The 16345-nt window shown below is 47.5% G+C and overlaps 1 long non-coding RNA gene across 1 annotated transcript in view; it reads left to right on the plus strand.

The window, feature by feature from the left end:
• The window catches only part of LOC122540308 (uncharacterized), a 62247-nt gene extending 48936 nt beyond the window's left edge, over window positions 1-13311 (plus strand). Inside the window, exon 4 of the long non-coding RNA XR_006309264.2 lies at window positions 13156-13311. This is a non-coding gene — a long non-coding RNA (uncharacterized LOC122540308). The remainder of the gene's footprint in view (window positions 1-13155) is intronic.
• The last annotated feature ends 3034 nt before the right edge of the window (window positions 13312-16345 follow it).

Consider the following 16345-nt stretch of genomic DNA (forward strand, 5'->3'; position numbering starts at 1 on the left):
AAACATGGCAGTGCTAGGCTGCTGTACAAACAGGGACAGTGCTAGGCTGTTGTACAAACAGGGACAGTGCTCGGCTGTTGTACAAACAGGGACAGTGCTAGGGTGTTGTAAATAGGGACAGTGCTAGGCTGTTGTACAAACAGGGACAGTGCTAGGCTGTTGTAAATAGGGACAGTGCTAGGCTGTTGTACAAACAGGGACAGTGCTAGGGTGTTGTAAATAGGGACAGTGCTAGGCTGTTGTACAAACAGGGACAGTGCTAGGCTGTTGTACAAACAGGGTAATGCTGGGCTGTTGTACAAACAGGGCAGTGCTAGGCTGTTGTACAAACAGGGACAGTGCTAGGCTGTTGTACAAACAGGGACAGTGCTAGGGTGTTGTAAATAGGGACAGTGCTAGGCTGTTGTACAAACAGGGACAGTGCTAGGCTGTTGTACAAACAGGGGCAGTGCTAGGCTGTTGTACAAACAGGGACAGTGCTCGGCTGTTGTACAAACAGGGACAGTGCTCGGCTGCTGTACAAACAGGGGTAGTGCTAGGCTGTTGTACAAACAGGGACAGTGCTAGGCTGTTGTACAAACAGGGACAGTGCTAGGCTGTTGTACAAACAGGGACAGTGCTAGGCTGTTGTACAAACAGGGGCAGTGCTAGGCTGTTGTACAAACAGGGACAGTGCTAGGCTGTTGTACAAACAGGGACAGTGCTCGGCTGTTGTACAAACAGGGACAGTGCTAGGCTGTTGTACAAACAGGGACAGTGCTAGGCTGTTGTACAAACAGGGACAGTGCTCGGCTGTTGTACAAACAGGGACAGTGCTAGGCTGTTGTACAAACAGGGACAGTGCTAGGCTGTTGTACAAACAGGGGCAGTGCTAGGCTGTTGTACAAACAGGGACAGTGCTAGGCTGTTGTACAAACAGGGGTAGTGCTAGGCTGTTGTACAAACAGAGACAGTGCTAGGCTGTTGTACAAACAGGGACAGTGCTAGGCTGTTGTACAAACAGGGGCAGTGCTAGGCTGTTGTACAAACAGGGACAGTGCTCGGCTGTTGTACAAACAGGGACAGTGCTCGGCTGTTGTACAAACAGGGACAGTGCTAGGGTGTTGTAAATAGGGACAGTGCTAGGCTGTTGTACAAACAGGGTAGTGCTGGGCTGTTGTACAAACAGGGACAGTGCTCGGCTGCTGTACAAACAGGGGTAGTGCTAGGCTGTTGTACAAACATGGCAGAGCTGGGCTGTTGTACAAACAGGGTAGTGCTGGGCTGTTGTACAAACAGGGACAGTGCTCGGCTGCTGTACAAACAGGGGTAGTGCTAGGCTGTTGTACAAACATGGCAGAGCTGGGCTGTTGTGCAAACAGGTAGTGCTTGGCTGTTGTACAAACAGGGACAGTGCTGGGCTGTTGTACAAACAGGGTAATGCCAGGCTGTTGTACAAACATGGCAGTGCTGGGCTGTTATGCAAACAGGGCTGTGCTGGGCTGTTGTACAAACAGTGACAGTGCTAGGCTGTTGTACAAACAGGGCAGGGCTGGGCTGTTGTACAAACATGGGCACTGCTAGTCTGTTGTACAAACAGGGCAGGGCAGGGCTGGGCTGTTGTACAAACAGGGACAGTGCTAGGCTGTTGTACAAACAGGGTAGTGCTGGGCTGTTGTACAAATAGGGACAGTGCTCAGCTGTTGTACAAACAGGGACAGTGCTAGGCTGTTGTACAAACAGGGTAGGACTGGGCTGTTGTACAAACATGGACAGTGCTAAGCTGTTGTACAAACATGGGCACTGCTAGTCTGTTGTACAAACAGGATAGTGCTGGGCTGTTGTACAAACATGGGCACTGCTAGTCTGTTGTACAAACAGGATAGTGCTGGGCTGTTGTACAAACAGGGACAGTGCTCGTCTGTTGTACAAACAGGGTATTGCTGGGCTGTTGTACAAACACGGCAGTGCTAGGCTGCAGTACAAACAGGAACAGTACTAGGCTGTTGTACAAACAGGGACAGTGCTAGGCTGTTGTACAAACAGGGTAGGGCTGGGCTGTTGTACAAACAGGGACAGTGCTAGGCTGTTGTACAAACAGGGCAGGGCAGGGCTGTTGTACAAATAGGGACAGTGCTCAGCTGTTGTACAAACAGGGACAGTGCTAGGCTGTTGTACAAACAGGGTAGGACTGGGCTGTTGTACAAACAGGGACAGTGCTAAGCTGTTGTACAAACAGGGAAATGCTGGGCTGTTGTACAAACAGGGACAGTGCTCGTCTGTTGTACAAACAGGGTAGTGCTGGGCTGTTGTACAAACACGGCAGTGCTAGGCTGCAGTACAAACAGGGACAGTGCTGGGCTGTTGTACAAACATGGCATTGCTAGGCTGTTGTACAAACAGGGTAGGGCTGGGCTGTTGTACAAACAGGGACAGTGCTAGGCTGTTGTACAAACAGGGTAGTGCTGGGCAGTTGTACAAACAGGGACAGTGCTCGTCTGTTGTACAAACAGGGGTAGTGCTAGGCTGTTGTACAAACATGGCAGAGCTGGGCTGTTGTGCAAACAGGTAGTGCTAGGCTGTTGTACAAACAGGGACAGTGCTTGGCTGTTGTACAAACAGGGGCAGTGCTAGGGTGTTGTAAATAGGGACAGTGCTGGGCTGTTGTACAAACAGGGTAGTGCTGGGCTGTTGTACAAACAGGGACAGTGCTCGGCTGCTGTACAAACAGGGGTAGTGCTAGGCTGTTGTACAAACATGGCAGAGCTGGGCTGTTGTGCAAACAGGTAGTGCTTGGCTGTTGTACAAACAGGGACAGTGCTAGTCTGTTGTACAAACAGGCTGTGCTGGGCTGTTGTACAAACAGGGGTAGTGCTGGGCTGTTGTACAAACAGGGACAGTGCTGGGCTGTTGTACAAACAGGGTAGTGCTGGGCTGTTGTACAAACAGGGACAGTGCTCGGCTGCTGTACAAACAGGGTAGTGCTAGGCTGTTGTACAAACATGGCAGAGCTGGGCTGTTGTACAAACAGGGGTAGTGCTGGGCTGTTGTACAAACAGGCACAGTGCTGGGCTGTTGTACAAACATGACAGTGCTGGGCTATTGTACAAACAGGGCAGGGCAGGGCTGGGCTGTTGTACAAACAGGGGTAGTGCTGGGCTGTTGTACAAACAGGCACAGTGCTGGGCTGTTGTACAAACAGGGCAGGGCAGGGCTGGGCTGTTATACAATCAGGGCAGGGCAGGGCTGGGCTGTTGTACAAACAGGGGCAGTGCTGGGCTGTTGTACAAACAGGGCAGGGCAGGGCTGGGCTGTTGTACAAACAGGGGCAGTGCTGGGCTGTTGTACAAACATGACAGTGCTGGGCTATTGTACAAACAGGGCAGGGCAGTGCTGGGCTGTTGTACAAACAAGGCAGGGCTGGGCTGTTGTACAAACAGGGACAGTGCCAGGCTGTTGTACAAACAGGGACAGTGCCAGGCTGTTGTACAAACAGGGGCAGTGCTCGGCTGCTGTACAAACAGGGTAGGGCTGGGCTGTTGTACAAACAGGGACAGTGCTAGGCTGTTGTACAAACAGGGTAGTGCTGGGCTGTTGTACAAACAGGGACAGTGCTAAGCTGTTGTACAAACAGGGTAGTGCTGGGCTGTTGTACAAACAGACACAGTGCTGGGCTGTTGTACAAACAGGGTAGTGCTGGGCTGTTGTACAAACAGGGCAGGGCTACGATGTTGTACAAATAGGGACAGTGCTTGGCTGTTGTACAAACATGGCAGTGCTGGGCTGTTGTACAAACAGGGACAGTGCTAGGCTGTTGTACAAACAGGCTGTGCTGGGCTGTTGTACAAACAGGGACAGTGCTAGGCTGTTGTACAAACATGGCAGAGCTGGGCTGTTGTGCAAACAGGTAGTGCTCGGCTGTTGTACAAACAGGGACAGTGCTAGGGTGTTGTAAATAGGGACAGTGCTAGTCTGTTGTACAAACATGGCAGAGCTGGGCTGTTGTACAAACAGGGTAGTGCTGGGCTGTTGTACAAACAGGGTAGTGCTGGGCTGCTGTACAAACAGGGGTAGTGCTAGGCTGTTGTACAAACATGGCAGAGCTGGGCTGTTGTGCAAACAGGTAGTGCTTGGCTGTTGTACAAACAGGAACAGTGCTAGGCTGTTGTACAAACAGGCTGTGCTGGGCTGTTGTACAAACAGGGGTAGTGCTGGGCTGTTGTACAAACAGGCACAGTGCTGGGCTGTTGTACAAACAGGGCAGGGCAGGGCTGGGCTGTTGTACAAACAGGTGCAGTGCTGGGCTGTTGTACAAACAGGGCAGGGCTAGGCTGTTGTACAAACAAGGCAGTGCTGGGGTGTTGTACAAACAGGATAGTGCTGGGCTGCTGTACAAACATGGAAAGTGCTGGGGTGTTGTACAAACAGGGGCAGTGCTGGGCTGCTGTACAAACATGGAAAGTGCTGGGGTGTTGTACAAACAGGGCAGGGCTAGGCTATTGTACAAACAGGGACAGTGCTTGGCTGTTGTGTAAACAGGGACAGTGCTAGGGTGTTGTACAAATAGGGACAGTGCTAGGCTGTTGTACAAACAGGGCAGTGCTCGGCTGCTGTACAAACAGGGTAGTGCTGGGCTGTTGTACAAACATGGCAGTGCTGGGTTGTTGTACAAACAGGGGCAGTGCTAGGCTGTTGTACAAACAGAGTAGTGCTGGGTTGTTGTACAAACAGGGGCAGTGCTAGGCTGTTGTACAAACAGACACAGTGCTGGGCTGTTGTACAAACAATGATAGTGCTGGGCTGTTGTACAAACAGGGCAGGGCTACGATGTTGTACAAACAGGGACAGTGCTAGTCTGTTGTACAAACAGGGACAGTGCCAGGCTGTTGTACAAACAGGGGCAGTGCTGGGGTGTTGTACAAACAGGGATAGTGCTAGGCTGTTGTACAAACAGGGCAGGGCTTAGGCTGTTGTACAAACAGGGGCAGTGCTGGGCTGTTATACAAACAGGGGGAGTGCTCGGCTGCTGTACAAACAGGGTAGGGCTGGGCTGTTGTACAAACAGGGACAGTGCTAAGCTGTTGTACAAACAGGGTAGTGCTGGGCTGTTGTACAAACAGGGACAGTGCTGGGCTGTTGTACAAACAGGGTAGTGCTGGGCTGTTGTACAAACAGGGCAGGGCTACGATGTTGTACAAACAGGGACAGTGCTTGGCTGTTGTACAAACATGGCAATGCTAGGCTGTTGTACAAACAGGCTGTGCTGGGCTGTTGTACAAACAGGGACAGTGCTGGGCTGTTGTACAAACAGGGACAGTGCTCATCTGTTGTACAAACAGGGTAGTGCTGGGCTGCTGTACAAACACGGCAGTGCTAGGCTGTTGTACAAACAGGGTAGTGCTAGGCTGTTGTACAAACAGGGGCAGTGCTCGGCTGTTGTACAAACAGGCATAGTGCTGGGCTGTTGTACAAACGGGGCAGTGCTGGGGTGTTATACAAACAGGGATAGTGCTGGGCTGTTGTACAAACAGGGGCAGTGCTTGGGTGTTGTACAAACAGGGATAGTGTTGGGCTGTTGTACAAACAGGGCAGGGCTTAGGCTGTTGTACAAACACCGACAGTGCTTGGCTGTTGTGCAAACAGGGACAGTGCTAGGGTGTTGTACAAACAGGGACAGTGCTAGGCTGTTGTACAAACAGGGTAGTGCTGGGCTGTTGAACAAACAGGGACAGTGCTCGGCTGCTGTACAAACAGGGTAGGGCTGGGCTGTTGTACAAACAGAACAATGCTAAGCTGTTGTACAAACAGGGTAGGGCTGGGCTGTTGTACAAACACGGCAGTGCTAGGCTGTTGTACAAACAGAGTAGTGTTGGGCTGTTGTACAAACAGGGGCAGTGCTCGGCTGTTGTACAAACAGGCATAGTGCTGGGCTGTTGTACAAACAGGGGAGGGAAATATATCCCTGGTGGTGGGGTCTGTTTGGAGGTGGCGGAAATGTCGGCGGTTGATTTGGTTTATGTGAAGGTTGGTAGGGTGGAAGGTGAGCACCAGGGGCGTTCTGTCCTTGTTGCGGTTGGAGGGGTTGGGTCTGAGGGCGGAGGTGCGGGATGTGGACGAGATGCGTTGGAGGGCATCTTTAACCACGTGGGAAGGGAAATTGCGGTCTCTAAAGAAGGAGGCCATCTGGTGTGTTCTATGGTGGAACTGCTCCTCCTGGGAGCAGATACTGCGGAGGCGAAGGAATTGGGAATACGGGATGGCATTTTTGCAAGAGGTAGGGTGGGAAGAGGTGTAATCCAGGTAGCTGTGGGAGTCGGTGGGTTTGTAAAAAATATCAGTGTCAAGTCGGTCGTCACTGATGGAGATGGAGAGGTCCAGGAAGGGGAGGGAAGTGTCAGAGATGGTCCAGGTAAATTTAAGGTCAGGGTGGAATGTGTTGGTGAAGTTGATGAATTGCTCAACCTCCTCGCGGGAGCACGAGGTGGCGCCAATGCAGTCATCAATGTAGCGGAGGAAGAGGAGGGGAGTGGTGCCGGTGTAATTACGGAAGATCAACTGCTCTACGTAGCCAACAAAGAGACAGGCATAGCTGGGGCCCATACGTGTGCCCATGGCTACCCCTTTGGTCTGGAGGAAGTGGGAGGATTCAAAGGAGAAATTGTTAAGGGTGAGGACCAGTTCGGCCAAACGAATGAGAGTGTCGGTGGAGGGGTACTGTTGGGGACGTCTGGAGAGGAAAAAACGGAGGGCTTGGAGGCCCTGGTCATGGGCGATGGAGGTGTAGAGGGATTGGATATCCATGGTGAAGATGAGGCTTTGGGGGCCGGGGAAACGGAAGTCTTGGAGGAGGTGGAGGGCGTGGGTGGTGTCTCGAATGTATGTGGGGAGTTCCTGGACTAGGGGGGATAGGACAGTGTCGAGGTAGGTAGAGATGAGTTCAGTGGGGCAGGAGCATGCTGAGACAATGGGCTGGCCAGGGTGGTCAGGCTTGTGGATCTTGGGAAGGAGGTAGAACCGGGCAGTGCAGGGTTCCCGGACTATGGGGATGGAAGCTGTGGGTGGGAGATCTCCTGAGGTGATGAGGTTCTGTATGGTCTGGGAGATGATGGTTTGGTGATTCGAACGTATGTGGGGAGTTCCTGGATTCGAACGTATGTGGGGAGTTCCTGGATTCGAACGTATGTGGGGAATTCCTGGATTCGAACGTATGTGGGGAGTTCCCCTCCAACCGCAACAAGGACAGAACGCCCCTGGTGCTCACCTTCCACCCTACCAACTTTCGCATAAACCAAATCATCCGCCGACATTTCCGCCACCTCCAAACAGACCCCACCACCAGGGATATATTTCCCTCCCCACCCCTCTCCGCCTTCCGCAAAGACCGTTCCCTCCGTGACTACCTGGTCAGGTCCATGCCCCCCTACGACCCACCCTTCCATCCTGGCACTTTCCCCTGCCACCGCAGGAACTGTAAAACCTGTGCCCACACCTCCTCCCTCACCTCCATCCAAGGCCCTAAAGGAGCCTTCCTCATCCATCAAAGTTTTACCTGCACATCCACCAATACCATTTATTGTATCCGTTGCTCCCGATGCGATCTCCTCTACATGGGGAGACTGGGCGCCTCCTAGCAGAGCGCTTTAGGGAACATCTCCGAGACACCCGCACCAATCAACCAAACCGCCCCGTGGCTCAACATTTCAACTCCCCCTCCCACTCTGCCGAGGACATGGAGGTCCTGGGCCTCCTTCACCGCCGCTCCCTCACCACCAGATGCATGGAAGAAGAACGCCTCATCTTCCGCCTCAGAACACTTCAACCCCAGGACATCAATGTGGATTTCAACAGCTTCCTCATTTCCCCTTCCCCCACCTCATCCTAGTTTCTAACCTCCAGCAAAACTGTCCCCTTGACTTGTCTGGACTTGTCCGACCTGCCCATCTCCTTTTCCACCTATCCACTCCACCCTCTCCTCCCTGACCTATCACCTTCATGTCCTCCCCCACTGACCCATTGTACTCTATGCTACTCTATCCCCACCCCCACCCCCACCCTCCTCTAGCTTATCTCTCCACGCTTCAGGCTCTCTGCCTTTATTCCTGATGAAGGGCTTTTGCCCGAAACGTCGATTTCGAAGCTCCTCGGATGCTGCCTGAATTGCTGTGCTCTTCCAGCACCACTGATCCAGAATCTGGTCTCCAGCATCTGCAGTCATTGTTTTTACAAACAGGATTAGTGGTGCTGGAAGAGCACAGCAATTCAGGCAGCATCCGAGGACAGGCAAAATCCGAGGACAGGCAAAATCGACGTTTCGGGCAAAAGCCCTCCCATTCTGCCGAGGACATGGAGGTCCTGGGCCTCCTCCACCGCCGCTTCCTCACCACCAGTACAAACAGGACAGCACAATGCTATTGTACAAATGGGGCAGAGCTGGGGTGTTGCACAAACAGGGCAGGGCCATGCTGTTGTACAAACAGGGGCAGTGCTAGGCTGTTGTACAAACAGGGCAGTGCTAGGCTGTTGTACAAACAGGGGCAGTGTTAGGATGTTGTACAAACAGGGGCAGTGCTAGGCTGTTGTACAAACAGGGCAGTGCTAGGCTGTTGTACAAACAGGGGCAGTGCTAGGCTGTTGTACAAACAGGGGCAGTGTTAGGATGTTGTACAAACAGGGGCAGTGTTAGGATGTTGTACAAACAGGGGCAGTGCTGGGCTGTTGTACAAACAGGGGCAGTGCTAGGCTGTTGTACAAACATTGGCATTGGTAGGTTACTGTACAAATGGGAACAGTGTTTGTTGGAGAGCCTCAGTCAAGCGTTGTGTTCATGGTTAAATTCAAAATTGATACAGATTTCACTTTTTAAAGGACATCCAGGAACCAGATGTGTTTTTATGGTCATTGAGGGGGTTTATACTCTTCTTGGCCTGTTTTTAACAACTTAACCACATTTCGTAACATGAATTACCAGGTGGGAAACGAAATTTAGCGATGTGTCCTGTGTACAGGCCCCAGATTACAAGACCAGTGACTTAACCACACTGGTAAAGAGCTCTCTGTCTAATGCCAATTTTCCAGCAGTATTTTCCACGTATGGAGTCAGCTATTACGAGGGGGCATAGCTTTAAATTAAGGGTGGTAGGTATAGGACAGATGTTAGGGGTAGATTCTTTACTCAGCGAGTCGTGAGTTCATGGAATGCCCTGCCAGTAGCAGTGGTGGACTCTCCCTCTTTATGGGCATTTAAATGGGCATTGGATAGGCATATGGAGGATAGTGGGCTAGTGTAGGTTAGGTGGGCTTGGATCGGCGCAACATCGAGGGCCAAAGGGCCTGTACTGCGCTGTACTTTTCTATGTTCTATGTTCTAGTGGGCAAATTGAATGTAGTTTGAGGTCAATCTTCATCTGAGCAGAATGAGGGGCAGCTGGTTTGTAAATCATTGCTGCATTATACAAACCATGGATTCACTGCTAGAGGACATGTTGGTATCATCATTAAATTCAGGAAACAGCAGGAGACAAACACTGGTAACGTAAGGCTTGGATATAAAGCTCAATTGACAAAACAAGTGAACATTCAGGGTCTAATGTACTATCTTTTCCTTTGGCTCAGTGTTAATTCTTTGTCAGAAGTTCTGTGATAGACTCCCCTCATATGAAGATTCAAGCTTTTGCCCCGTATTCTATGTCATCCATCAACAGGATGGATACCAATTACTGACAGCCCATTGATGGGTGACCAGCAGCAATTCAATGTGATCATACATTGTCCTGGTTCACAGTTTGCAGTGTGCTCTTAAAAGGATTTCACTCCCCCATGCACTTTCCCCTACTCTGTTCCTACATTCTTATGGCTTTACGGACTACATGGATAATGGCTACAAACTGTTCATAAACAATTCGGCATTACATCTCTTCATACATCATTTTCTTCCATAATCTCTTTCAAGTCCCAAATTTAGCTCGTAGCAATCAAAAATGCAGCTTTAAGAACTTAGTGCCTGGAGCTATGTTGTTATATTAATAACATGAGCTGAGTACATAGCGCCTTGTTGGCGAGGTGATCAGAATTCCCCCAAGTCTTATTAACATTAAATGTGACATTCAAATAAACTCTTGCATATTCTGTGTAAGAGCAGTTTAGACTAGTTTAAAAGATCATCTGTAAACACCCAATTTCAGCAAATCACAACAGCAGGAATAATCCTAGCAGACAAAATACTTGCCTTAATCCCTCATCTGGAAGATGGCAAAGACAGTTTGGTCTAATGGGTAGGATTCCACAGAAGGAGAACTGGATTCCTAACTCTGTAAATTCCTTCAGAAATTTTGTTCGTGATTTCTGTGGGCTTGGGCGAGTGGGAAGGAAGAGTAGAGAGTTTTATATTGGCTAGTTCTGTCTGGTTCACTTCTGTTGACTTAAAGAATTATCATTTACTGTTTAATATTGTTCCCTGTGCTTCCTGTTATTTTGCATCAGCTGTCATGGGCAGTTTATTCACAACCTGTTCTGAATGCTAGTATGCAGGCATGTGTCGGTTAAGTGGATTAGCCATGGGAGATGCAGGGTTACAAGGATAGGGTAGGGGGATGGGTTTGGGTGGGATGCTCTTTGGAGAGTTGCTGTGGAATCGATGGGCCAAATGGCGTGCTTCCACTGTAGGGATTCCATGATTCTAATTGTTCAAAGGGGATATCACATCAGATTCAAGATGGCAGGGTTTAATTGAGTTTACAGTAAAACTGTTAAGACTTGTTTATACTTTTGCTACCTCTAACAACTAAGTTGGGAGGGATTTACTCTATGCACTGACGAAATAATGGTTGGGATTGTTACTGATGGTTCAAGCACTGCAATTCCAATATTGCACAGAAAATAGTTATATCGTGTTAGAATTGAAACATACCTAAAGCGTGTTTATATGATTTTAAAACAACAAGTACTCCTTGCTTTAAAACTGTTCACCAACCCCACTTTTGTACAACACTGATTCTCTTATTTGTAGTGCAGGTTTTGCGCTATGTTGGGAGAACAGTGACTGTGAGGAACACTGTTGATACAAGCTTCACAGTTGCATTATCACACCACGAAGAGTCATATAACATTCCCTGTGCCAAATCTAGAACAGATGTAGGAGGCATTGTTGTGAAGGATACTCCCTTCATTCCTTTGTTTAATTTAAAGTTAATTATATTTGTGGATTTTGCTGCTATTGATGTCCAAGGGCATGTCTTTCTCATGAAAGAAAGACTTGTCATAAAAGATCTTGTATGATCTAAGAACATCCCAAAGCACTTTGTGACAGATGAAGTATTTTTTGTCAGGTAATCACTGTTGTAATATTGGAAATATAGCAGCCAATTTATACACAGCACGCTCTGACAAGTAGCATGTAATATTGACCTGACAACCGGTTTTAGTGATAAATATCAGTCATTGCACTGGGGATGTCAGCCTTACTTTTGTCAGAATTGTGCTCAGGATCAATTATGTCCAACTGAGCAGCTCAGGTTACCGTCTGACCTAAAAGGTGACACCACTCCTCAGCCTTGCACTCAAGGGTGCCAGCTTGGTATTTCACCCTCAGCTGGGACTTTGAGTGATACATTCATAGTGATGTATGGATATAGCATGGAAACAGACCCTTCGGTCCAACCCGTCCACGCTGACCAGATATCCCAACCCAATCTAGTCCCACCTGCCAGCACCCGACCCATATCCCTCCAAACCCTTCCTATTCATATACCCATCCAAATGCCTCTTAAATGTTGCAATTGTATCAGCCTCCACCACATCCTCTGGCAGCTCATTCCATACACATACCACTCTCTGAGTGAAAACGTTGTCCCTTAGGTCTCTTTTATATCTTTCCCCTGTCACCCTAAACTTATGCCCTCTAGTTCTGGACTCCCGACTCCAGGGAAAAGACTTTGTCTATTTATCCTATTCATGCCCCTCATAATTTTGTAAACCTCTATAAGGTCACCCCTCAGCCTCCGACGCTCCAGGAAAAACAGCCCCAACCTGTTCAGCCTCTCCTTGTAGCTCAGATCCTCCAACCCTGGCAACATCCTTGTAAATCTTTTCTTAACTCTTTCAAGTTTCATAACATCTTTCCGATAGGAAGGAGACCAGAATTGCATGCAATATTCCAACAGTGGCCTAACCAATGTCCTGTACAGCCACAACATGACTTCCCAACTCTTGTACTCAATACTATGACCAATAAAGGAAAGCATACGAAACACCTTCTTCACTATCCTATCTACCTGCGACTTCACTTTCAAGGAGTTATGAACCTGCATTCCAAGGTCTCTTTGTTCAGCAACACTCCCTAGGACCTTACCATTAAGTGTATATGTCCTGCTAAGATTTGCTTTCCCAAAATGCAGCACCTCGCATTTATCTGAATTAAACTCCATCTGCCACTTCTCAGCTCATTGGCCCATCTGGTCCAGATCCTGTTGCAATCTGAGGTAACCCTCTTCGCTGTCCACCACACCTCCAATTTTGGTGTCATCTGCAAACTTACTAACTGTACCTCTTATGCTCGCATCCAAATCATTTATGTAAATGACAAAAAGTAGAGGACCCAGCACCGATCCTTGTGGCACTCCACTTGAACCCATACTGTCTCTTTGAGAAGCTGTAGCATTACAAAAATGACTCTGGTTTGGTAGGCAGGTTGTTCTCGTATAAAGCATGTTTTGGCAGTGCGATTTGGCTAGAATGTCGCTGAAGAATTAGGGAACAGTATTTTTGAGAACGCTTACCTCTGTTTGCAATAGTGTTAATCCAGCAGCAATCATTTGGCATGCTTTGTTTTGCACATGCACCGATGTCAGCTCCTGTCAGAATATGTGAGAGGTACAGTACTTTACATTGAGTCATGTCATCTCAAAAATTAAACTAATGAATGTTCATTGCTCTCCCTCTGAGACAAGAATATTCTTGTATAATTCCTGTATAAGTCCTGTATAATTCCTGCAGGACTGCACTACTCTTATACAGACCACTTGCCTTTGTAATTTGTTCTTGTGCCTGCACTATGTACTCCTAGATTATCCTTTACTTTGCAAAAAAAGAATGATAGCAAGTAACTCTTAGAGGACAATGATTACAACACAGAATGCAGCAGTTTGTTCAAAAAGATAACATCTGGCACTCCAATAACAGCTTCTTCAAGATGGAAGAGAAAGGGCAAAGCTGCAAAAAGTGGATGTCTTTATTAAACTAACCCCCGAGAAACAGCCAGAAGACAATCAAACACAGCTGTCCCATTTCTGCAACTACAACTGTACCTGAAGGTGATGATAATGATGGCCCTCTGTCCCTGCATGAACAATATTTTTCAACGTAATGTGTTAAGTTTACTTTTGTTTCATTAATAAATATGATTTAAACCTTCATTCAGGCTATGCTATACTTTGTGTTTGGCTTTTGGGTGATTTCTGAGCGATTGGGAGTGATATTTTTTGCTGGTCTGCCCCAACCCAATTTTTCCCATTTCTAGTAAGCGATTTTCTATTAAGCAAAGTTTCACTGGAATGGAACTACGCTATTAGAGGAGAACTACCTGTAACAGAAGGTAACTATTTGTGTCTCGCAGGAGCTAGGTAATGACCATCTCCCACAAGGCAGAATCTAACCATTTCTTCTTGACATTCAACAGCATTATTGTCACAGAATCTCCTCCTATTAACATCTTGGGGGAGCTGCTTACCTCTGACTAAGACAATGACAGGGCTAGCCATATAAATATTCTGGATACAAGAGCAGGTTAGAGGCTGGATACTCTTTGGTAACTCACCCCCTGACTCTCCAATGCCTGTCCACCAAGGCCCGAGTCAGCAGTATCATCCAATGCACCAATGCAGAGTATGTACCATCTACAAGATGCATTACAGCAACTCACCAAGGCTCCTTGTACACTAGCACTGTGCAAATGCATGACCTCTGGCACTCAAAGGGCAGTATGCAGAAACAACACCATCTACTGCATGTCACACACCAACTTGACTTGAACTGCATCGTTGTTCCTCCAGTGTCACTGGATCAAAATCCTGGAACTCCCTCCCCAAAAGCACTACACTATTTCCCCCATCTCCATGGATTGCAGTGGTTCAGGAAGACAGTTCACTTCCATCTTCTTTAGACCAATTAGAGATGAATGAAAAACGCTGGCCTTGCCAATCGTGCTCCCATCATAAAGATGTTGAAAATGATACTGTTCGATCTCTCTCAGTTCCTCCATTAACACAAATTAAGGAAGATCTCTCTGTGACTCAAACCTGATGTGTTTTTGCCACTTCTGATAGCCCTTTCGAAAACTTGACCCATTTCTAGCTAGTTTGTGCTGTGCCTGCTAGAGTCATAGAGTCATTCAGCACCAAAACAGACTCTTCGGTCCAACCAGTCCATACCAACGATCTTCCCAAACTAAACTAGTCCCACCCGCCTCCAAATATTTCTTATTCGTGTACTTATCTAAACGTCTTTTAAACATTGTAACTGTACCCACATCCACCACTTCCTCTGGCCAGCTGAATAGGCTTGGGCTATTTTCCCTGGAGCTTGGAGGTTGAGGGGTGACGTTATGGAAGTTTATAAAATCATAAGGAGCATGGATAGGGTGAACAACCACGGTCTTTTCTCCAGGGTAAGGGAGTCCAAAACTAGAGGGCATAGGTTTATGGGGAGAGGGTAAAAATTTAAAAGGGACCTAAGGGGCAACTTTTTCACGCAGAGGGTGCTGCGTGTATGGAATGAGCTGCCAGAGGAAGTGGTGGAGGCTAGTACAATTACAACATCGAATAGGCATCTCGATGGTTATATGATTAGGGAGGGGTTACAGGGATATGGGCCAAATGCTGGCAATTGGGACTAGATTAATTTAGGATATCTGGTTGGCATGGACAAGTTGGACCGAAGGTCTGTTTCCGTGCTGTACAGCTTTTTGACTCTATGACTTTATGTAGTATGGAGCTTTGTAAACATGAATATGAGATATATCCTGGAAGGACAATGTTTAATCAGTTATATCTGTTGCAGCAATCCGGTGGTTTTTGTGGCCATTTTCCCAATGCTGGCTCACAAATCTCCAGATGTATTAAATGCAATTCCTTGCAGTAGGGTTATGAACTCTAACCCTCTGAGTTACTCGTCCATAACCACACCCTGTTTTTAGTGGGGCAAATCTTCGACTTTGTTGCACCAAAGGAAATTTTTCCCATATATTCCCTGCAGTCTTCTGCACTCTTAAATCCCTTCCTTTCAAATTAATGAGTGTTTACGCTTCACATGGACTCCTCTTAAGCATAAATAATGATATCAACACAAAAGAAGATTAAAATTCAGTAAATAAACATTATCCGAATTGCACTGTATCATTTTGCTCTCAGCTTTTACAATTTGCATTTATCAAGAAGGACATTGTATTCCTCAGTGACACAGCTATTGATAGCATGAGTGGCAGCAGCCAAAATATTTGTGTGGGAGATAGAGCAGACAGGGACTCATCTCTATAATCCCAGGCATGCTGGCTGCCAGTGGGACTTTATAATGAATTGCAACTATTTTGCTGGAAGCATCTATCAGTAATTTGTCTGTACCTGCATGACTGGTGCCTTGGAGAGTCTGGGATTAGTATTTAGCTTATCAACGGGTACCTCAGATATTGGAGACTGCAGTCTCCCGAATGCCAACCAGCCTTCTATCTATTATCACTTGGACAGCAGACTGGTAGGAGATTTCACATTAAAAATTGCCAAAATATAATGACAGAGGGTGAATGGTTCCAAAGTATTGCATTTCACTGTTGTATGCAAGATATATAATTTTCAGGAGCCATCAAATCATCTCCAAAATCAAACAAGTGCTTTTTCTCTCTGAATAGCTTTAAGCTCCAAAACTTTGGAAGTAAAGGAAGTGGCAAGATCATAATGTAGTGACTTATGAGGCACAAGGATTTTCTTTTTATGAATAACAACTTGGAAGCTGCATAAGTGATCAAATTTCTCATGTTTCATGAGATAATTTGTGCGTATTTATGGAGATGTATAGTTATTGGGGGTGGAATATGTTGGCAGATTCCTTTAATGGTGCAACAAACAGACTGCCACTCCACATACTGGGCACAGCTGTCAGGAAAAAACACCTTGTTGAGCCATAATTTCATAGCCGTTCGTTTTAAAAGACTGTAGATTGAAGATAAAATGCTTCAGCGCAGAATTAAAAAGGAGCCACAAAGCAATGGCAGAGGGCCAGGGAGGAGGGAAAATGGCTGAAGATACCCTGGGGACAAATGGCTGATGAGGATTTTGAGGTTGAGAATATTGACAGAGCCAGCAGCAGTACAGATCACAAT

The sequence above is a fragment of the Chiloscyllium plagiosum genome, unplaced genomic scaffold (assembly GCF_037043375.1).
Source record: "Chiloscyllium plagiosum isolate Xiang-an unplaced genomic scaffold, Cpla_swu_hap1 HiC_scaffold_37, whole genome shotgun sequence".
In the NCBI taxonomy this organism is placed as follows: domain Eukaryota; kingdom Metazoa; phylum Chordata; class Chondrichthyes; order Orectolobiformes; family Hemiscylliidae; genus Chiloscyllium; species Chiloscyllium plagiosum.